The sequence below is a fragment of the Hemiscyllium ocellatum genome, chromosome 32 (genome assembly GCF_020745735.1).
Source record: "Hemiscyllium ocellatum isolate sHemOce1 chromosome 32, sHemOce1.pat.X.cur, whole genome shotgun sequence".
NCBI classification, from domain to species: Eukaryota; Metazoa; Chordata; class Chondrichthyes; order Orectolobiformes; family Hemiscylliidae; genus Hemiscyllium; species Hemiscyllium ocellatum.
In genome coordinates, this window is record NC_083432.1 from 16228487 (window position 1) to 16249451 (window position 20965).

Below are 20965 nucleotides of genomic sequence, written 5' to 3' on the forward strand. Positions count from 1 at the left end.
ATTTAAACTAATGTGACAGGAGGATGGGAACCAGAGCAGAAGGTCAGTACATGGAGTGAATGAGGACAATCAGAGAATCCCTATGGTGTAGAAGCAGGCCAATTGGCCCATCAAGTCCACACCAACTCCCCAAACAGCACCCCACCCAGACACACCCCTCACTATCCCTCTAATCCTGCCACTTCCCAAAAATAATCCACCTAGCCTGCACATCCCTGGACCTTATGGGCACTTTAGCATAGTCAGTCCAACTAACTTGTACATCTTTGCACTGTGGGAGGAAATTGGAGACCCCGGAGGAAACCCACACAGACACTGGGAGAATGTGCAAATTCCACACAGACAGTGGCCCGAGACTGGGATTAAACCCAGCTCCCTGGCGTTGTGAGGCAGCAATGCTAACCACTGAGTCACTACACCCCCAGAAGGTAGAGTTAAGTCAATTAAGTCTAATGGGAGGACAGGCAGGGACAGGTTAATGAGCATGGTGAGACTGGTGGTCTGCAAAATGTTTCTTTTAATACAAGGAGTATTACAGATAAGGCACATGAGATTACAGCCTGGCTTATACATAGTATTACAACATAGTAGTTACAGGAACTTGGCCGAGAAAAGGGTAGGACTGACAGGTCAACATTCAATGTTTCAGACATGTCGGAGAGAGATATAAAAGAGGCAGGGAGACTGCATTACCGAATGAGAGTGTCACAGCTGTCATCTTGGAGGGCTCATCCAGCTATCAATATCACGCTGTTATGCTATAAGCCTCCCAATAGCCAGCAAGGGATGGAGGTAGGCGATCATGGAAAGATGTAAAAACAACAGGATTGGTGCACTGAGTGATTTTAATTTCCTCAAAATTGACTGGGACTCCTTTAGTTCCGGCTTAGATATGGCCGAATTTAGGTGAAAGTAGGACTGCATATGCTGGAGATTAGAGCCAAGAGTGTGGCACTGGAAAAGCACAGCCGTTCAGGCAGCATCTGAGCAGCAGAAAAATCGACATTTTGGGAAAAAGCCCTTCATCAGGAAAGGGCAACTTCCTGAAAGGCTTTTGCTCGAAACGTTGATTTTCCCACTATATGGCAGAATTTGTTAGGCGAATCCAGGAGGGTTTCTTAAAACGATATGTCAAGAGTCCAACCAGGGAGGGGGTCGTACTGGGCCTTGTATTGGGGAATGAGCCTGGCCAGGTAATTGAAATTTTATTCAGAGAGCATTTTGCAAACAGTGATCATAATTCCGTAAGTTTAAGATCTGGATAAGGAAAAGACTGGCCCTCAAGTACACCGCGATGACTCTAAGACTCTATGAAAGTGCTAAATTGGAGGAACATTAGTTACAACAGAATTAGCAGGAACTGAATAAATTAGATTCAGGGGCAGCTGTTTAAATGTAAATCCACATCTGACATGTGGAAGTCTTTTAAAGGCCAGTTGGCCAGAATTCAGGACCAGCATGTTCCTGTGAGGATGAAAGATAAAGATGGCAAAATTTAGGAACCCTGGAAGACCAGAGATATTGGAAGTTTGGTAAAACAAAATGAAACATGTATAAGGTTTAGGAAACTGAAATCAGGTAAGATCCTTGAGGGATTTAAAGGAACAGAAAGGAGCTTAAACAAGGAATTTAGAGAACTTAAAGGGGTCAGAAAATGTTTTTGGCAAGTAGGATTAAGGAGAATCCAAGGTATTTTACACATATATTTGGAGCAAGAGGGTAGCTAGGAAAAGAGTAAGTCCATTCAAGGTCAAAGGAGGGAATTCATGTGTGGACCCAGCGCAAGTAGGTGAGATCCTTAATGAGTACTTTGTATCTGTATTTACTAAGGAGAAGTATATGCATAATGGTAAGATTAGGGAGCAGTATGTTGATATTCTAGGGCATATCAATATTAAAAAGGAGGAGGCATTGGGTGTCTTGAAAAACTTTAAGATAGTTAAGTGTCATAGAATCATGGAATCCCTACAGTGTGAAAACAGGCCCTGCAGCCCAACAAGTCCACACACCAACCCTCTGACGAGTAACTCATCTAGAGACGTTCCCGTATCCTTCTATGCTATATTCACCCCTGACCAATGCATCTAACCTACACATCCCTGAACCCTGTGGGCAATTTAGCATGGCCAATCCATCCTAACCTGCAAACTTTGGATTGTGGGAGGAGAACGAAGCACTTGGAGGAAACCCACATGGACACAGGGAGAATGTACAAACTCCATACAGACAGCCACCCGAGGCTGGAATCGAACCCGGATCTATTCCAAGATATTGAGGGAAGTGAGGGAAGAGATTGCTGGGGCCTTACCAGAGATCGTCTTTAGCCACAGGAGAGCTCCCAGAAGACTGAAAAATGAACAATGCTAATCCTTTGTTAAAGAAGGGCAATAGGGGTAATCCAACATATTATAAGGTCTTGGGCCTTACATCAGTGGTAGGGAAGTTATTGGAGAAGATTCTTAGGGACAGGATTTACTTGCATTTGGAAAATAATGGACTTATTAAGGATGGTCAGTGTGGCTTTGTGCAGGGGAGGTCCTGTCTCATAAATTTGATGGAGATTTTTAGTGACAAAGATGACTGATGAGAGTAGGGCAATGAATGTTGTCTACATGGACTTTAGTAAATTCTTGACAAGGTCCCTCACGGTAGGCTGGATCAGAAGATTAAGTCAAATTGGATCCATGGTGAGTTGGTAAACTGGATACAAAATTGGCTTGGCAATAGAAGACAGAGGGTTGTGGAGGGGTATTTTTCTGACTGGAGGTCTGTGACCAGTGGTGTTCCACAAGGATCAATCCTGGGACCTCTGTTGTCTGTAATATATATAAATGATTTGGATGAAAGTGTTAGTGTTTGCAGATAACATAAAAAATGGTGGAGCTAAGGAAAGTGAGGAAGATTGTCAAAGGATACTAAAGGATATAGATCAGTTGGAAAGTTGGGCAGAGAAATGACTGGTGGAGTTTAATCCAGTCAAGTGTGAAATGACGCATTTTGGGAGGTCAAATGAAAGAAGAAAGGCTACAGTAAATGTCAAGAACCTTAGAAGCATTGATACAAAGGGATCTTGAGGTACACATCCATAGATCCCTGAAGTGGCAACAGAAGTGAATAAGGTGGCAAAGATGGAGAGTGGCAAGCTTGTCTAGGGACATTGAGTATAAAATTGGCAAATCATGTGGCAGCTTTGTAAAACTTTAGTAAGGCCACATTTGGATTATTGTGTGCAGTTCTGAATGCCTTGCCATAAGAAAGATGTGGAGGCTTTGGAGAAGGTGTAGAAGAGGTTTATCAGGATGTTGCCTGAATTGAGCTATATTTGTTATAAGGAAAGGTTGGACAAACTTGGATCGTTTTCGCTCGAGCATCAGAGGCTGAGAGGTGACCTAATAAAAGAATATAAACCATGAGAGGCTTGGATAGGGTGAATAGTCAAGAGTTTTTTTTTCCCCAGAGTGGAAATGTGAAATACTTGGGACATAGGTTTAAGGTGAGAGGGGAAAAGTTTAGAGGAACTGTATGAGACAAGTTTTTTTTCACAGAGGGTGGTAAGTGCCTGGAGCATGCTGACAGAGGAAGTGGTAGACGCAGAAATGACAGCAATGTTTAAGAGGCATTTAGACAGACACATGAACAGGCAGGAAATAGAGGGATATGGACCATGTGCAGGCAGATTTTCATATTGGGAGTTCAGATGCATCCTATGGTATTTATTTTGTGATACACCTGATCTCCAACCCTCCTGAGACTGAAAGTTCTCCGCACATAAATCTCTTGAATACCGCATTCCCTGGACCAGGCATTGTGCCCTACAATGGCCCACAATTAATCTGCAACCTCTCTCCATGCCAGTATACCATATAATGCCAAGATCAAAAACCTGTCTCCTACATTCAACATATTGCAATGAGATGAGAAATACTGTACAAGTCATAATTCTCTACGTTGTACCGTATTACTCTGCTCCCCTCAGCACCCCTGAATTCCTTTGAAATGGTAGATGTGGGGTATTAGAAAATGTAAGAAGCAAGAGGAATGATCTGCTCCATTGCTCCATCTCCTTTAAAGCTTCCCCCTCTCACCTGAAACCTTTGTCCCCCGAGTATTTGGCACTACCATCCGCGAAAGAAGACTCTAACTATCCACCCTATCCATGCCCCTCATAACTTCATAAACCTCTATCAGGTCACTCCTCAGCCTCCAATGCTTAAGCAAAACAACCCAAGATTGTCCAACCTCTTATTATAGCTAATATATTCCAATCCAGGCAACCTCCTGATAAATCTCTTTTGCATTCTCTCCAAAGCTTCTTTGTTCATGTCCTCACAGTTGCACTGGTAGTCAACGAGTGAGGTTCAGGAATTAGGTCAGAGAGCACACAAATTGCTGTGACTAAAGTGTGGCTAAATTTTGACAACAAGTAAATGTGACTTTTAGAGGAAGTTTCACTTCAAGAAATGTTAAATACCCCGTGATAAATGAAAATAGGTTCAGCAACTCAGAAAGGCTAAGGAAAATAACCGCCTGTGACACTTTATAGTGTAATCCTGCCCTTTAATGTGCTGTAACATGAACCACTCATACGGATACTGACCTTTAACCTGTGCATATTGGCCTTTATATTGGACAGTGACAGGTGGCTTGTAAACCTGTTTCTCTGCACTGAATCAGTGTTGACTGTTGTTGACCTGTTACCAATCAGTCCTGGGGATGGCGCCTCTGCAACAGATCCCTAACTGATGAGTACCTTCCATTAGTGTCGAGCAGCACAGAGTCCTTTGAGCAATTACTGAGCACTGACATCTTATTTAGATATCAGATAGACACCTCAGACTGCACATGCCATTCACAGTAAATAGTCAAATAACAAGGGCTAACATTTCCCTCGGGCATTCCTTAAAGACACAGGCAACACCTTTCAAAAGTGTTTTAACGAGACAAGAAACCCATAATAATCTCATTCCATTAAATCATCTGCAGTTTAAAAAAATATTTCAGTGGTATCAATGCAGGGCCAAGTTGGTTACTGACTCAGGATTAATAATAGTAATTGTACCTGTGGTTCCACTGTTGGAAAAACAATTTTGTTGCATTCATCTCATGGTGTCACAGGGCTCTGTTATTAGCATGCAGCAAGTTGCTCTTTCCCTATTCACAGTCTATTCTTAAATTGTTGTTATAACTGTAAGAGCTGGTAAAACTATTCTTCTTCACCAGTAGGGTTGAAGTAGAAGGTGAATCAAACAGAAAAGATAGGTATTCCTATTCCACTCAATTGAGATCCCTACTACTTTCAGATGGGACATTTTAATCATTCTTAACAAGCTGGCATTGAGGTTAAATAGAGATAGAGAAAGAAAGAGAGAGCAGTCTGGCCAGTTCCCAATTGACTGCAGCATAGAGTATAGAAACAGCAAATGCTGCAGATGTTTTAGCTGCGTATGCCTCTCCGCCTGTGTATTGACCTGCTCTGCCCTTTGCTGACCTGGCTTCCCTTACTCTGCCATGCTCTAGTCTGCTGCCTGTCTGCCTTGCTGTCTCCTATATTACCCCGGTGTTCCCTTGCCTATGCTGCTCCATCTGGCCTTCTTGCTCCTGCCCTGCACTGATGCCCTCCTTAAGGTGGAAGTTACGGCTCAATGCCAAATAGACACAAGTTATAACAAATTCACAGCAGCTTTTGGGACTTGACATTGAGTTTAAAAATTTCAAGTCATAACCATTGCCTGCATCTTGTTTCATTTGTTTACATTTCCTTTTGGACTGGTTTGGTTTTTTTCTCTTGATTCTGAGTTCCTTATTATTTTGTATTTGGATGACGACTCATCCAATCATTTATATCGCATCCAGATCTTTCATCTCGTTACTCATTACTATTCCTTTTACCTTTGTACCATGAAACATTTTGTTATTTAATCTTTTTTACCCTTTTATCACAGATCTTCCCTTTAATATTCTTCTCCCCCTCCCTCTTTTCCATACTCAAAACATTTCGAGCTGCTCTCAGTCCTGAACGAAGTTCATTGTCATGTTTTTCTCTCCAAGACGTTGCCAGATCTTCTGATTATTTCCAGCTTTTCCTATATTTATTCCAGATTACCAGCTTCTGCAGTTTTTTTATTTGTGCAGTTCACGATGCCGTTTACTTTTCCTGCTGACTTCACAAAGGAATGTCTTTTTTCCTTTTGGACATTTTTCAACCAGATAGACATATTTTTTCTTAAAAGCTTGTCACTTGAAAATGTCAAGCCAATTAAGGAGCATTGCCCCTACCTAGACCTTACAGACCCATCTATCATACAGTAATGTACTAACAGGTGGCCATGTTTTACGCGGTTCAGAGAGCGGAGATTACAGATTATACACCTTCCAATCTGTTGCCACATTTGTTGCACTATAAATAGGTAACAGCATCTTCAAACCAGGTTTTCAACCTAGTTTATTGTGGCCCACAATGTATTATTTTCACATTTCATTAATACATCGGTCAGGTAAATCCCATTTTGTATCCAGTAAAAGAGAATAGGAAATTAAACAGATAACTGGAGCCAATGCACTGCTGATTTATCTGACTCTTAGCTTATAAGGCACGTCCTCTTTTGGCTGAAGGTCATTCATCAGGGGGACTAGGTCGCTTCTGACTTGGCACCAGTTGCTTGGAAGGTAATTTCCACAGCAGCCATCTGCTCACGTTGCGTCTCTGAATTGTCTTCTCTGGCAGTTTAGGGAGAATGACTGCTGTTTGTACAATTGGTTTCATTATCAGGTTTGTGCATTCTTCCATCTGAATCTTAATCTCGTCGTGTTGAATACAGTTTGAAGTTAAACAAAAGACTGAGAAGAAGATAGGCAAATATTACTGAGAAAGGTTGCAGATACCATAGAATCCCTACAGTTGGGAAGGAGGCCATTCAGCCCATTGAGTCTGCACTGAGCCTCCAAAGAGCATCTCACATGCTTACCCCATAACCCCACATTTTTCATGGCCAATCCATCTAGCCTGCACATCCTGGATATTTTGGACAACTTGGCATGGCCAATCTACCTATCTGCACATCTTTGGACTCTGGGAGGAAATGAGAGCAAACCCACGCAGACATGGGGAAAATGCGCGAATGTCACACAGACAGTCACCCGAGAGTGGAATCAAACTTGGGTCCCTGGTGCTGTGAGGCAGCAGTGCTAGCCACTGAGTCACCATGCCATTCCTGTGCAGTTCCACCCATGTGCCCTGTCAGCTAGTTCATAATGCTACACGGACTATTGAAATCAACAGGCTGATATTTATTGTGTTTATAGGTTATCTGTCATAAGACAGTGAGTGGGAGTGGTCTGTCAAGGACGTTTTAAAACTTCATCAAAATATATGTGCTCAATTTACATTTTCAAGTGGGAAATAATTAACTTGCAATGTTGGTGTCATCCGTGTCAGGAGTCTTCGTGTCAGGAGGTTTATGTGTGGTTTGACATTGCATCTCATCTAAGCAGGATGTTCCTGTATAACATAGCAAGGCTCTCATGGCAATTGATGTCAAATGACTGACGGCTCTGATCCCAGGCAGGCTTATCTCTACTAATCCTTCTACTGTGCAACACAGATAGATGGTGGCAAGTACTTAGACAGAATTGCAGTATGCTGTGAAGGTAAGTATGTTACACCTCACCATGCCTCCCTTAGAGTTTGAAGCCAGTGAAATCCTATTTTAAAGGGGGATTATCCATGCACCCCTGTGGTAAGGGATTATCATGTCAAAATGCATTTTGGCCATGAAAATTCAATGTTTATAAGATGTTTGTTGACTGCCTAAATCTTGCTTTGCTTGTAGTTTATTTGTTCAAGGTGTGTGGAATTTGTTGGCTGGCTGTTGTCTATTTCTAGTTGCCTTGAGAAGCTAATGAGCTGTGTTCTAGAACCTCTGCATTCCATTTGCGCTGTTGGTGTAGGAATCACCATTCCTGGGAACTGTAACTGCAAAAAAAACTAATTCAAACAAGAGAAAATGGCTATGAGCTTGCAACTGTTGATTGTCTGGGGATTTTTAAAAAATCTTTTGGATTAATTCTAAATGAAAAAGAATTACCTTACAGTTCTTGCATGTTGAAGTCAAAGGCTCAATTAAACGTTAGTTTGAACTGTTCAGCTTGCCCAAAACAAACTTGTCTCCAGCCAACCTTTAGCATTACCCCAAATACATGCTCAGTTCAATTCAATATCTTGTAAAAGGAAAGTGAGGGTTTTTGTTCATCTGGTGTCAGAGGACTCATTCCGATTTTCTTTCTGGAGTTTCCCGGTAATTCAGATATATGCGAGGTACTGCATTTTGGGAAAGCAAATCTTAGTAGGTCTTATACACTTAATAGTAAGGTCCTAGGGAGTGTTGCTGAACAAAGAGACCTTGGAGTGCAGGTTCATAGCTCCTTGAAAGTGGAGTTACAGTTACATAGGATAGTGAAGAAGACATTTGGTATGCTTTCCTTTATTGGTCAGAGTATTTTGTATAGGAGTTGAGAGGCCATGTTGTGGCTGTACAGGACTTTGGTTAGGCCACTGTTGGAATATTGTGTGCAATTCTGATCTCCTTCCTATCAGAAAGATGTTGTGAAACTTGAAAGGGTTCAGAAAAGATTTGCAAGGATGTTGCCAGGGTTGGAGGATTTGAGCTATAGGGAGAGGCTGAACAGGCCAGGGCTGTTTTCCCTGGAGTGTCAGAGGCTGAGGGGTGATCTTATAATGGTTTACAAAATTATGAGGGGCATGAATAGGGTAAATAGGCAAAGTCTTTTCCTGGGGTTGGGGAGTCCAGAACTAGAGGGCATAGGTTTAGGGTGAGAGGGGAAAGATATAAAAAAGACCTACGGGGCAACTTTTTCACACAGAGGGTGGTACAGGTATGGAATGAGCTACCAGAGGATGTGGTGGAGGCTGGTACAATTGCAATATTTAAGAGGCATTTGGATGGGTATATGAATAGGAAGGGTTTGGAGAAATATGGGCCGGGTGCTGGCAGATGGGACTAGATTGGGTTGGGATATCTGGTCGGCGTGGAACGAATCTCACAAAATTTGCATTCCTATTAATATTTAATACAATAAAGATGAGTTATATGTTTGGGAGGGAGTTAATGCAAATGTTTCCTGAACTAAAGCTCATGCCTGGTTATAATCAGCCACAGTCAACATGTTATAATTTGAAGTTGCTTCTCTCAAAATATCTATTAACTCAAATTATTTTAACTGCCAGAATCCCACTTCTCTTTACATCTGAATTATTCAGTTAGTGAGTCTTTTAGAGTATGAATAAAAAGAGACTAACATTTCGCTGCTGGAAGGTATTTCAGCTTCTGAACTACACTTACATTTCATTATCACGTGTGAATCAAAATTGATACCTGGGAGCTGTGAAACGTGCATATCAACAAGGGAATGAGGACAATTACATAATTGTTCAAAAGCAAATGTACATTTGTTTTAGGTTCAGTGCTCAGAGGCTATGGCATTCTCCAAATTTTAATAAAGTTGTGAAAATAAAACAAGCTTCGTAAACAAGGGGGTGGGGAGAGCCTATAATTTTGCATCAGTTGAAATGAATGCATTGTGACATCAATGTCCAGTGGGTACTGGATTTCAATCTATTCCAGTACAATTACAGACCTGGCAAATCTAATTCAATCAATTACCAGCCCTTCAGTCTACTCTCAATTGACAGCAAAATGATGGAAGGTGTAAGTGACAGAGCAATCAAGTGGCACCTACACAAAACTAAGCCATTCACTAATGCTCAGTTTAGGTGCTTCCAAAAGCAGTCGACTCCTGATCAAACACGGGCAAAAGAGCTAAACTGAAGAGGTGAGCTAAGAGTGACTACTATTGACATCAATGCAATAAGTTCCAGCCACATTAAAGTCAGTGGAAATTGGATGAAACCTCCCCACTGGTTGGAGTCATACTTAGCACAAATGAGGGTAGTCGTGACTGTTAAACATCTAACATCGCATTCAAAGGCATGACTGTACAAATTCCTCAGGATTTTACTCTGAGCCCAGCCGTCTACACCTGCTTCACCAATATCCTTCTCTCCATTATAAGATCAGAATTGATGACTGCACAGATTTCAGCCCCATTTGCAACTCCTCAGATTCTGAGGGCAGAATGTACATGTATTTGGAAAGGCAAGGACTGATTAGGAATAGTCAACATGGCTTTGTGCGTGGGAAAACATGTCTCGCAAACTTGATTGAGTTTTTTAAAGAAGTGGAGCGTCGGAGGCTGAGGGGTGACCTTATAGAGGTTTACAAAGTTATGAGGGGCATGGATAGGGTAAATAGACAAAGTCTTTTCCCTGGGGTCAGGGAGTCCAGAACTAAAGGGCATAGGTTTAGGCTGAGAGGGGAAAGATACAAAAGGGACATAAGGGGCAACTTTTTCACACAGAGGTGGTATGTGTATGGAATAAGCTGCCAGAGGAAGTGGTGGAGGCTGGTACAGTTGCAACATTTAAAAGGCATTTGGATGGGTATATGAATAGGAAGGGTTTGGAGGGATGTGGGGCGGGTGTTGGCAGGTGGGACTAGATTGGGTTGGGATGTCTGGTTGGCATGAACGGGTTGGACCGAAGGGTCTGTTTCCAAGCTGTACATCTCTATGATTCCAAGACTATAAGTAACAAAGTGGATTGATGAGGTCAGAGTGGTAGTGTGATCTATATGGACTTCAGTAAGGCATTCAACAAGGTTCCCCATGGGAGACTGATTAGCAAAGTTAGATCTCACAGAATACATGGAGAACTAGGCATTTGGATACAGAACTTGCTCAAAGGTAAAAGACAGAGGATGGTGGAGAGGGTTGTTTTTCAGACTGGAGGCTTGTGCCACAAGAATTGGTGTTGGGTCCACTACGTTTTATCATTTATATATATGATTTTGATGTGAGCATATGAGGTATAGTTAGTAAGGTTGCAGATCACACCAAAATTGGAGTTGTAGTGGACAGCAAAGAGGGTTACCTTAGATTACAATGGGATCTTGATCAGATGGGCCAATTGGCTGAGGAGAGGCAGATGGAGTTTAATTTTGATAAATGCAAGATGCTGCATTTTGGAAAAGCAATCTTAGCAGGACTTATACACTTAATGGAAAGCCGAGGGGGTGTTGCTGAACAAAGAGACCTTGGAGTGCAGGTTCACAGCTCCCTGAAAGTGGAGTCGGAGGTAGATAGGATAGTGAAGAAGGCATTTGGTATGCTTTCTTTTATTGGTCAGAGTACTGAGTACAGGACTTGGGAGGTCATGTTGTGGCTGTACAGGACATTGGTTAGGCCACTTTTGGAGTATTGCATGCAATTCTGGTCTCCTTCCTATCAGAAAGAAACTTGAAAAGATTCAGAAAAGATTTACAAGAATGTTGCCAGTGTTGGAGAATTTGAGCTATAGGGAGAGGCTGAATAGGCTAGGGCTGTTTTCCCTGGAGTGTCGGAGGCCAAGGGGTGACATTACAGAGGTTCATAAAATCATGAGGGGCATGGATAGGGTAAATAGGCAAGGTCTTTTCCCCAGGATGGGGGAGACCAGAACTAGAGGGCATAGGTTTAAGGTGAGAGGGGAAAGATATAAAAGAGACGTAAGGAGCAACTTTTTCATGCAGAAGTTGGCGGGGTTGGGGGAGGGGGGTGGAGGGGTGGAGGGTGGAGGGTGGGTGGAATGTGCTGCTCGTGGAAGTGGTGGATGCTTCTTCAATTACAGCATTTAAAAAGCATCTGGACGCCTAGGAAGGGTTTGGAGGGATATGGGTCCAGTGCTGGAAGGTGGGACAAGATTGGGTTGGGATAGCTGGTCGGCATGGACGGGTTGGACTGAAGGGTCTGTTTCTGTGCTGTACATTTCTATGACTCTGAATCCATGACCATATAAGACCTAGACAACAGTCAGGTTTGGGGTGACAAGTGTCAGGCGATGATCATCGCCACTAAGAGAGATTCCAAGCATCCTTTCTTGACATTCAAAGTCATTACCATCACTGAATCATCCACTAGCAACATCCTTGGTGTTACCATTAACCAAAAACTGAACTGGACAGGCTGCATATTGTAGTGACAAAATCAGGTCAAGTTCAGGAATTCTGCAAAGACTTTGTGACTCCCCATAGCCTGCCTACTATATACAAGGTTCCAGATCAGTGGTGCTGGAAGAGCACAGGAGTTCAGGCAGCATCCAAAGTGCAGTGAAATCAATGTTTCGGGCAAAAGCCCTTCATCAGGAATGCTACTGGTACAAGTCAGGAGCATGATTGAATATTTCCATTTGCGTGAATGAGTGCATCTCCACCAATGTTCAAGAAGCAAAACTCAACACAGCCTGTTTGAATGGCGGCCCATTCATCACCTTCAACACTCACTTCCTTCACTATTGATAAGACAAAAAGACCAAAAGAAATGGGAACAGGAGTAGGCCATTCAGCCCCTTGATCCTGTTCTACCATTTATAGGATCGTGGCTGATTCAACACTCCTCGCATCCACATCCTGCATTTTCCCATAACCCTTGCTTCCCCTCCTGATCAAGGATCAATCTTACTTAACCTTAAATATACACAAGGCTTCTGTTCCCACCAGGTCTTTGTGCCAAAGTGTTCCAAAGACCAACAACCCTCTGAAAGAAGAACAGAGAAGAGACACAATACCATAATGTGTACCATCTAGTAGATGCACTGCAGCAACTCATCAATTCTCCTTAGATAGCACATTCCAAACATGCCATCTATTGCCTGGAAGGACATGTCTAGCAGATATCTGGGAACTTCATTACCTGCATATTCTCCTCCAAAATGTACACCATCCTGACTTGGAACTAAATTCTTAGTTCTTTATTGTAGCTGGGTCAAGATCCTGGACCTCACTTCCTAACAAAATTGTGGGTGTCCTGCCAGCACATGGACTCCAGTGGTTCAAGAAAAGAGCTCATCACTAACTGCTCAAAGGCAAGTAGAAATGGACAATAGGTACTTGTCTAGTCAGTAATGCATCATGGGTAAAGAGCCTCTCTAAATCTGAGCTTTGCAAACCAATTAAAAAAAAAGCAGAACAATCCAGCTCTTTTTCAACATACCCTTTCACTTGCATCACACTGTAAACTTTTGCTTTAAATTCTGTGTCTTACAATCTTATACTCCACAACCACCTGATGAAGGAGCAGTGCTCTGAAAGCAAGTGCTTCCAAATAAACCTGCTGGATTGTAACCTGGTGTTGTGTGATTTTTAATTCTGAGCTGAAGAGTTTGGTTTATTACATCTGGAGCCACAACTAGTTGGTGAACCTAACCCACATTCAGGTTGTAGCACAATTCCTATTATTGATCACTAGACTGTGACATCTTTGAACACTTAAACTGTTTATGGGATTCAGGTGCTTACAAGGGTTAGGCCCTACATGCCTGACAGTTGGATAGTTGCTAAAGGGCATTGTTTATATTCATGCATGACTATGTTTGAAGTATTGTACCTCAGCAATAGCAGGTGCACTGTCTACTTCTTCTGAAAGTGGGGTAAAGGTAGAAAAACCAGAAGCAACAGACAAAAAAAAATGGCATCGCATAAATGCATTGCACCCCACACCTTAAATATGGGGATCACCTAATTCTCCGACTGGCACATCCAAAATGCACATCCAATGCACAGACATTGGTAAGGCCTCACTTGACATACTGTGTACAATTCTGGTCGCCCTGCCAAAGGAAAGATGTTATTAAACTGGAAAGGGTGCAAAAAAAAACAAGAATGTTACCTAGACTGGAAGGATTGAGTTATAAAGAGAGGCTAGATTGGCTGTGACTTCTTCCCCTGGACCATAAGAGGCCGAGGGATGACCATATAGGGATTTGAAAATCATGAGGACCATAGATAAGGTAAGTAACTAAGGTCTTTTCCCCGGGGTAGAAGAGACCAAAACCAGAGGGCAAAGCTTTAGGGTGACAGGAGAAAAATTTAAAAGGGACCTGAGGGACAACTTTTTTACACAAGGAGTATATTGTACATGTGGAACAAGCTGCCATTGTTAATGGTGGAGGTGGGTACAATAACAACATTTAAAAGACATTTGGACAGGTACTTGGAGAGGAAAGGTTTAGAGGGATATGGACCAAATGCAGGCAAATAGTACTAGTTCAGTTTAGGAAAACTGGTTAGCATGGATGGGTTGGGCCGCAGGGCCTCTTTCTATGCTGAATGATTCTGTGACACTAATGAATACTAACATTCAAAAGTACTTGAAAAGGAAATATTTTCAGTGTGAAGATTAATCGGATAGCTCCTTTAAGGAGCTGGCAGAGATTGCCTTTTCAATGTTGTATGATTTGATACATTTTCTGAATAATTTAGTCCCTCTTGAAGAAACGCCTTCCATTTATATAGCACACTCAATGTTTCAAAACGTGCCACAGTCAATTGTGGAGTGCAGTTACTGCAGTAATGTGGGAACTGAAATTGTCCACTGACAGTAATGACCAGTTTAGTTTTGGTGATGTTTGTTGGATGATAATTATTGCCAGAGCAAATGAAAAGCTCCCTTGCTCACTTTCACACGAGATGTTTTAAATCCATCTCAGAGAGTAGGTCAGTGTGTCACACTGGGAGAAAATGTTGGAAAGCCCTCTTGCTATAATTGAATGATGAGCTTTGTGGTGGAAAGTCTTGATGCATTCAAACTGCTAGGGCGAGTGTCACAAGAGGCACAGGCAAATCCCTCGAAATATGGGAAGGTGCAATCTAAATTATAATAGGTAGGGTTGTGGCAAATTAGATTTGGAGACCTAACTCAATTCGGTCAATGGCTGGGCATGGCTACGATCAAAGCTTCAAGTAAACCATTAGCAATTGAGTGCTCCATCTCAACAGCTGCATCATAGGTGTGTACAGTACTCCTACTGAGACCGTCCATAGTCTGACAGATTCTACCCAGGTAAAGAGCACAAAACCGATCCCAAATGCATCAATATTTAAATGGGCAGTGGGTAAAGATTCCTCCGAACCAGATAGAACATTCTTTCATTTCCCTTCACAATCCCACCCATCTCTCTCCCCTCTTCCCCCCATGCGTACGCACACACACAGACAGATACACATGAGGCACAGGCACAGTGACATTCAAAAGTAATGTACAGTCTTTCAACAGATGATTGGATAGGTGCCCCGCCCACTCTGAGGCCAAAGTCTACACACACATCTTTAGGAAAATCTAATACAAACATTTTCACAAACCACAGTGCCTGCTGGGTGAGATCTACACAGAGACTGTCCTTTCTCTCCAGAAAGTGAAACAGCAGTGTCCCAGAGAGCAAAGACATTTGGCAGTAACCAGCAGGAGGAAGGAGGCAACGTTTTGACCTGTTTATTGTGAGAGACCAGAGTTGTCTCTCTGGCAAAGCTCTGTATCCTGGTCTGCTTAAATCTGTGTACGAGGGTTGGACCTGTGTCAGGAGAAACCTGTTTGGTCACATTCCCTCAGTGTGACAAGTCCAAAATGACAGTTCCGTAACCTGCTCTGTTTTAAATAAAACCTGCAACAGGAAGGCTGGGCTAGCCTTTTGTTTGTTGGCGCTGTGGGTATTGTTTCGGCGGGTTGATGTGACGAGCTATCCTTACAGTCAGAGGCGAGCCACTCTAAGGTTCTCCTGCGACAGCACAGAGGGATCAAATCCCAGGCTATCCGCTATTACAATCCTGCTCAGTGGCTTCAGTGGGGGGGAGCCTCGGCTGACTGGAACCACTACACTGTGAGTCAGTTCAATTTCTAAAATAATCCCAGCTTTTTTGTTTCTAAACATTGAAAACTCAGTCGCCTTTTTGAAGCAAAAAAATTGTAAATGTAATCGAAAGTTTATTCACGAGTCTTGTCGAGTTTACAAGTTGTCATCAAGGATGAACTTTCAACTTCAATCCTGCTTTGTTAGAAAGATCATAGTTAAGATTTAGATGAAAGGAATATGAGTGCTGTCCGCACTTGCGCCTGTCGGATATTTAGTTGTGAATTGATACAGAATCCTTACCTGAATTCTGTATCAGATTTCATTTGACCATTTATTTGCCTTTGACAAATTTCTGCTTGTGTTTTGTTTCCGAGTTAATTAAAATTTCCTGCTGGAATATTGAGTTCCTTCCTGCACCTGCAGTTACTGAGCCAGTCATGAGGAGGTACACTCATCCCAATATAGCCTAGAGAAGCATGGGGGTGGCTGCTGACACTGTGATTTGAGTGCCTGAGTGATAGCAGACAGTAATTCAGGATTAGTATTCGTCTATAGTCTAATTTGGTAGGTGGCAAATGTAACCCCTTTATTTATAGAGTCATAGAGATGTACGGCGTGGAAACAGACCCTTCGGTCCAACCTGTCCATGCTGAGCAGATAGCCCAACACAATCTAGTCCCACCTGCCAGCACATCCCTCCAAACCCTTCTATTCATATACCCATGCAAATGCCTCTTAAATGTTGCAATTGTACCAGCCTCCACCGTTTCCTCTGTCAGCACATTCCATACACATACCACCCTCTGCGTGAAAAAGTTGCCTCTTAGATCTCTTTTATATCTTTCCCCTCTCACCCTAAATCTTTGCCCTCTAGTTCTGGATTCCCTTATCCCAGGGAAAAGACTTGACCTATTTATCCTATCCATGCCCCTCATAATTTTGTAAACCTCTATGAGGCCAGCCCTCAGCCTCCAACGCTCCAGGGAAAACAGCCCCAGCTTGTTCAGCCTCTTCCTAGAGCTCAAATCCTCCAACCCTGGCAACATCCTTGTAAATCTTTCCTGAACCCTTTTAAGTTTCACAACATTTTTCTGACAAGAAGGAGACCAGAATTGCATGCAATATTCCAACAGTGGCCTAACCAATGTCCTGTACAGCTGCAGCATAACCTCCCAACTCCTGTACTCAATACTCTGACCAATTATAAAGGGAAGGATAAAAAACCAGAGGGAAATACAACCAGTTAGCTGAACATCAGTAGTGGGGAAAATGCTGGAGCTCTAATATAAAAGGAAGAGCCAGTAGATGGAATGTATTAGGGTTTTCCAAAGGCTTTTGATAAGGTTCCTCATAAGAAGTTAGTGGGTGGTTTAAAATACATGGGATGGAGGAAATATATTGGCATGAATCCAGAATTGGATGATAGAAAGTCGAGAGTGGGAACTAATGGGTCTGTTACTGAGTGGCAGACAGTAACTAGTGGGGGTACAGTTAAGGACCAGAGCTTGGCTATTCACAATGTCTATCAATGACCTAGTTAAAAATCACACAACACCAGGTTATAGTCCAACGGGTTTATTTGGAAGCACTAGTTTTCGGACCACTGCTCCTTCATCAGATAACTGTGGAACAGGATCATGAGACACAGAATTTATAGCAAATGATCACAGTATCATGCAACTGAAACAGTGTATTGAACAAACATAATTTACTGTTAAGTCTTTCATCTTTTAGAATGGGTTACAAGTTTCAGTTTATTACTATGTAAATCTCAGAACTTCTTTTAAGTCACATTCTCAAGATAACTTAAGGTTTTATAAAAAAAAGGTGACATCTCAGCTCTGTCAATGCACTAAAGGGATGACGTTAGACTCTGTCTGCATCCCAGTCTTGAGTCAGACAGGGTCTATTCCAAAGAGGAGTTTATAAAATATTACATGGATTGACTGCCTGCAAAATAAAATGTATCTTCAAATACAATTTGTCAAATGCAGATTCACCCCATAGACTTACATGTGTGTGCGTGCATGTGAGGGAGAGAGAGAGTGTGTCGGAGTGTGTGCATGTGAGTATGTGCTTGTGAGTGTGAGTGCGTGCAAGACACTGTGTGTTCGAGTGTGTGTGTGCTTGGTAGAATGTGTACATGAGTGTGATGGAGTATAAACCTGTGAGAGTGTGTGTATGGGTGTGAGTGCGGGGGTATATGTGTGTGTGTCTGAGAGAGAGCGTGTGTTTGTGAGAGGGTCTGCATGAGTTTGTGAGTATGTAGGAGTGTGTGTGTGGGGGGGGGGGTTGCATGTGTGGGGGGGGGGGGGAGGCGGGGGGAGAGAGAGAGAGAGAGTGTACAATATAGTGGAGCGTGAACCCAAGGTCCCAGTTGAGGCCAGCCTCATGGGTACTGAACTTGGCTATCAGCCTCTGCTCAGCCACCGTGCGCTGTAACATATCCCAAAGTCACCCAAAGATCCGAGGTTGAACGTCCCTGACCGCTGAAATGTTCCCTGACTAGGATCCTGTCTGATGACTGTTGCGCGGTGTCCATTCATCCATTGTCATGGTGGATGAGCTTGGATGACAGAACCAAATGCAACATTTCCAAGTTTGCCATGACACAAAAGTGTGCAAGATTGTGAGTATTTAAATAGTGAGATAGTGGGACGTGTGGATATACAAAGAGATGTGGATACCCTTGTACTGCAGTCAGTGACAGGAGACAAGCTGGTGTGACAAGCAATTAAAAAATTAAAAATGAACTTGGGTTTAGAAATAGGGATGTCTTACTACAGTTATACTGCACCACACCGAGATCACATCTGGAGTAGCACTTGCAGTTTAGGTCCCTGTACCTCAGAAAAATTTACTTCCTATAGACGGAGTGCAGCAGAGGCTGATGCTGGGGATGGCTGGACTGTCGTAAAGGAGAAAGTGAGGACTGCAGATGCTGGAGATTAGAGTCGACAGTGGGGTGCTGGAAAAGCACAGCAGATCAGGCAGCGTCCATGGCGACGTTTTGGGCAAAAGCTCTTCATCAGGAGCTCTTCATTCCTGATGAAGGACTCTTACCCAAAATGTCGATTCTCCTGTTCCTCGGATGCTGCTTGATCTGCTGTGCTTGTTGTATAGGAGACATTAGTTCCACTGATGAAAATGTGTTGCTGGTTAAAGCACAGCAGGTCAGGCAGCATTCAAGGAATAGGAAATTCGACGTTTCGGGCATAAGCCCTTCATTCCTGATGAAGGGCTGATGCCCGAAACGTCAAATTTCCTATTCCTTGGATGCTGCCTGACCTGCTGTGCTTTAACCAGCAACATATTTTCAACTGTGATCTCCAGCATCTGCAGACCTCATTTTTTACCCATTAGTTCCACTGAGCCTGTATTCACTAGTGTTAAGAAGGATGAGAGGGGATCTGATTGAAATGTATATAATTTTAATAGGATTAGACAGACTGGATGCAGGAGGGATGTTTTCCTTGGGTGGGATGTCTCCAACCAGGGGATAGAATCTCAGGATATGGGGTAGGTCATGAGATGAGGGAAAGCTTCTTCAAATGGGGAGTGAAGTTGTAGAATTCTCTATCACAGATGACTGTGGAGGCCCAGTCAGTGAATGTATTCACAAAAGAGAGACATAAAGTTTTAAATTGTAAAGGTATCAAGGAGTATCAGGAGAAAGCAGGAACATGGCATTGATTAGCCATGATCATATTAAGCAGTAGACCCAAAGGGCCGAACGGCCTACTCCTACCTCTAGTTTCTCCACTCCTTTACACAAAGTGCTGTCTCAGATATTTTTGTTAATTATTTCACTGAATGTGAATATTTCTGACACAGCCAGTCATTGTTGTCCAGTCCACCATTCGGCACAATGCAGAACTTCCCAAATCTTTTCCCAACCTGACACTGACTTGAAGCTAGAAAATTGAAAACTGTCGCAACCCTCCAGAATAAGCAGAATGGGGTGGGAAATTAAATACATGAACAATTGCTATTGATAATGTCCCAAAGTCTGACGCGATCTGTCTTGCTAAGATTCCTAATGGAAATTCTCTTTCTCATGTGTGGGATCTTGGCATCACTGGCAAATATATTGCTGTGGGTCTGTAGTCACAGGTAAACCAGGCCAGGTAAGGATGGCAGATTATCTTCCCTGGACAGCATTAGTGAACCAGATAAGGTTTTTAGATAATGGTCACAATGATACTAGCTTTTTCATTCCAAATTTCTTTAAATTCAGGTTTTGTTATCTGTCAAGATGGGATCCGAACCCAGGTCCCCATTAGATTGGGGCTCTGACCTATCAGACAGTGCTATTTCCAAAATATCACCCCCTCCCAAGAAAGTGCATTGACAGTGGGTGACCCCCATAGTTGAACAAGTTTATTGAGTGAATAGCTGTACCATAGAAGGTAAGAAGACCTTGGGTTTGGTTATAGGTAAATAAAATGCAGGTTTGGCGGGGATACAAAATGGGCAATAGCGGGTAAGCCACTGTAGTGGCATGGCAGCTCAGTGATTAGCACTGCTGCCTCACGGTACCAGGGCCCAGGTTCAATTCCACCCTTGGGCAAATGTCTGTGTGAGGTTTGCACATTCTTCCCCTGACCTTTTGGGTTTCTTCCCACGGTCCAAAGATTTGCAGGTTAGGTGGATTGGCCATGGGAAATTACCCATAGTGTTCAGGGACATGCAGGCTAGTGGGTTAGCCTTGGGACGTGCAGCATGCCAGGGATAAAGTAGGTGGATGGGTTGAGGTGGGATGGGGTTTGGAGAGTCAGTGTGGATTCAATGGTTTGAATGGCCTGCTCCCACACTGTAGGGATTCTTTGATTTGCTAACAGCGCCCTTATTGGAAGCAAAGTCTATAGTAAATGGGTTGTCGTTGTGATGTGCACTGCAAATGTTGAATTTCACCTTAAGCCACTGCACTCCCCCGTTGCAATGCCAATTCTATTGAATTCTTGACCTCAGCACTATAATTTATCTCAGCCGTATCTGATTAAAAAAACCATTGTGACACCTGCCCACAACACTTGTGGCGACTTTAGGATGAGGACAGGAATAATGTGGTGCCCCATGTTGTGGAATATTCTGCTGCCTCACTGTGAAAGCTCAGACATGACTAACGGCCACTCAAATGAGGCTCAATAGCTGATCGGCATCTGAGGAACTAACAGCCATCAAAGAACCAAACTTCAGGAGCAAAAAAAAAGCTGTCGAGAAAAATAA

General features: G+C 42.9%; 1 protein-coding gene across 9 annotated transcripts in view; it reads left to right on the forward strand.

Moving 5' to 3' along the window:
• The window catches only part of svild (supervillin d), a 227065-nt gene that overhangs the window by 40910 nt on the left and 165190 nt on the right, over positions 1 to 20965 (forward strand). For 2 of the 9 annotated variants that reach the window (XM_060848964.1, XM_060848966.1), the window contains exon 1: positions 15543 to 15763. The exons of the other annotated variants lie outside the window; for them this stretch is intronic. The gene's annotated coding sequence lies outside the window, so the exon portion shown is untranslated. Of the gene's footprint in view, positions 1 to 15542; positions 15764 to 20965 lie in introns of those variants that run through there. 9 annotated transcript variants of the gene reach the window in all.